Raw genomic sequence first — 3,145 nt, forward strand, 5'->3', positions numbered from 1 at the left:
ATTCCCTCCTTCCTAATATACACTTGATATTTTTAAACGACCCACAAAAACCTGATTATTTGGGTAAATCCAATGGCAAAAGGCTACCCAATTAAGCAACTAATGCAAACGACGTTGATGAATCGGCCCACACTATTCTAGAGGAAACCTATCAAGCCTGCTATGGTAAAATGTTTTGGCTTAACCTAAAACACTTTTACTCTAGACAAGAATTAAACCCATAACGTTTATTTTGGATGATCATATGGTAAATGCACCAAAAGATCACACTTGCAACATAAACATGATTAAATTATGATAGGTAAACATAAGTAGACATCTGACAAGGTTCTCCTATCACATGATTATATATATCATTGGAATGCATATCCCATTTTCCACATCTTTCCAAAAAAAGAGAGCGTTACAATGTCTGCTGGATAGTTGTTGTTTGTATTCTCATTTGAATATTCGCTCATCTTTGTCTTCTCTCCCCACTTGTGCAACCCTTTTACTCTCTCTCTATATCTATCCACTTCTATATATCATTAGCTAGCCAAGTGGGTGGGGAGTCAAGCTAGGGTCTTCCTAAACGCCCATGTGTCATGGCCACTCATCAACAATTTCAGTTATGCCATCAGAACTGGATGGCTCAACAGAAGGTCGACCTCGATGAACTACTCCAAGGGCTAACCAACTTCTACCGATCTCGACTACCTCCAACTCATAACTAAAAAAGCCATCAATCACTTTGAAAACTACCACACCGTTCGAGCCCAACTGGCCAAGCACGATGGGCTTTCCTTCTTGGCTCCAACTTGGGGGACCACCTTTGAGAACTCGTCTCTTTGGATCGGTGGTTGCAGGCCTTCCTTAATCATCCGACTTGTTTATGTCTTATGCGGGTCCCAAATAAACGCACACTTGGCTGAGTTTCTTGATGGTGTCACACGAGGAAACCTAGGAGATTTATCCAACTCTCAGCTCAAAAGCGTAGATGCTCTCCATATCAAAACTATTAAAGAGGAAGATAAGCTCACTTCGGTTTTGGCAAGCGTACAGGCATATAATACATCTTTAGATTTGTATCTTATGTTGGGAAAAATGTATTTAGCTATATTATATTAGAGAGAACATATTAAATGTACGTTCTATTGTTATATCATTTTTATAGTAGAAAAATATATTTTTTATTAAGTTTCCTTTGAAATTATCTTCCTTGTACTCTTATAGACAATTGATCAATAATATACATAATACTTAATAGGGTTTACATTGTTCTATATGTAAAATAATGAGACCCAATCAAGTATTTTATATTATTGATCATAATGATTAAGATTAGGCAGCTAAATTTAGCGCACGCTTTAGACGTTTACTATGGTTTTGGTTTTTTGGTGGACCTCATAGTACTTTTTAAGGTTTTTTCGTTTTTCTCAACAGCATTTCCTAGATTTTCTAGGATAGATATTGCACTCTCTAGGATTTAAACTATCAACCTTTTGGGTTGTGGACTACACCACTTACCACGAACTCGAAGATGTCCTATTGGGAATTTCACGGTTTATTTGTGCTGGTTAGAATTTAGATCACGATTTACCTTCTTAGCGAGCTAGCGGTGCGTATTAGTCTTCTCCTTAATTATGCTTATTTTTGCAAAGGCCAAAAGTTAATTTTTATTTTGTAATTTTCTTTTGTCAACTTCTTCATATCGTATCGATGATTTTCCTAACGATAAACCCTAACTAATACATTTTCCATTATATAACAATAAGCCATAGCTGATATAATCTTCTCTCTAACATTATAGATTACAGATGATGAAGTTTGATGTGTGTGTATGTATACTCAGGAGAAGGTAGCAGATGAGCCACTAGCGTTGCTAGCATACCAACTGTAAAAAAGTAGGGGAGTCAAGCCAGGAGGCTGTGGATAAAGCAATGGACTCTCATGCCTTTGATGTGTACAAGATCATAATGGAAGCAGACAAGCTGAGGTTGGATACCCTTAAGCGTATGATAGACATTTTGACACCATTGCAGGCAGTGGAGCTTCTAGTGGTGTCAAAAAAACTAAACCTGTGTTTACACGAGTGGGGCAAAAGAAGGGACTTCCAAATGGGGATTACACAACTTCTAAATACACAAATTCCTTTAACCCGTGACCCGCCATCGGAGTCAAAGCCATGAACCCGAGAGTATCGGTGACTTGGTGCGATGGTAGTTTAAATAAGTGTGGTGCATGTCGGCATATGTAAAAGGGTCTACATATTCACACACCCAATTGCCTATTTCCACACCCTTCAAGACGCCTCGTATAGACCTATACGAGGCGTATAACCTTTCTCAATTTCCAAGAGAATCTCTGATTATGTCATATTTTGTCTTATTTGCCTCGTATATGCCTCGTATAGGCCTATACTGGGCGTCTAGGCGAAAAAAGACTATTTAGCCCCTGATTTAGGCCTATACTGGGGGTAAATTTGTCTTCTCTTATATGCCTCGTATAGGCCTATACTGGGCGTCTTGAAGGGTTTTTTTTTTTTTTTTTTTTTTTTTTTTTTTTTTTTTTTAACAAACATTTTATACAATATTAATCGTTTTAGCAAACTTTTATACAAAAACAAGTTTTTTTATTTTAAATAATTAATATTAGGACCCCTCGTTGTTGTTTTTTTGAGTTGAAAAATGGATGTTTTGGTAGGGTAATTTGATTGTTTTTTGAGGGTGGTGTTTTTTTGAGTAAAAAAATGGGTGTTTTGGTGGGGTAATTTGAGTTGTTTTTTAAGAAAAGTTTCATTTTTTTATAAAAATATTTTACCGTTTTCAAGATCGGCCTTTAAAAATATTCGTAGAAATATTACATTGTTTTTAACATATAGTGTGGTATAGGTCTCGTATAGGTCCCTTATAGGTCTTGTATAGGCCTTTCGACGTATACGGGCGTTGTATCATATCCTATATTATGGTATCGTATCGTATTGTATTGTGTCGTATAGTGTAGTATAAGTCTCGTATAGTTCTCGTATAGACCTATATGGCACCTATACGAGACTTATACTATACACTATACGATACAATACGATACTATCGTATCATATAGTGTAGTATAGGTCCCTTATAGGTCTTGTATAGGCCTATCGACGTATACGGGCGTTGTATCATAT

At 36.5% G+C, this 3,145-nt stretch overlaps 1 pseudogene; it reads left to right on the plus strand.

Moving 5' to 3' along the window:
* The first annotated feature begins 557 nt into the window (after positions 1 to 557).
* LOC118490497 lies at positions 558 to 2,168 on the plus strand (annotated as a pseudogene).
* The last annotated feature ends 977 nt before the right edge of the window (positions 2,169 to 3,145 follow it).

This window comes from Helianthus annuus, chromosome 3, assembly GCF_002127325.2.
Source record: "Helianthus annuus cultivar XRQ/B chromosome 3, HanXRQr2.0-SUNRISE, whole genome shotgun sequence".
NCBI classification, from domain to species: Eukaryota; Viridiplantae; Streptophyta; class Magnoliopsida; order Asterales; family Asteraceae; genus Helianthus; species Helianthus annuus.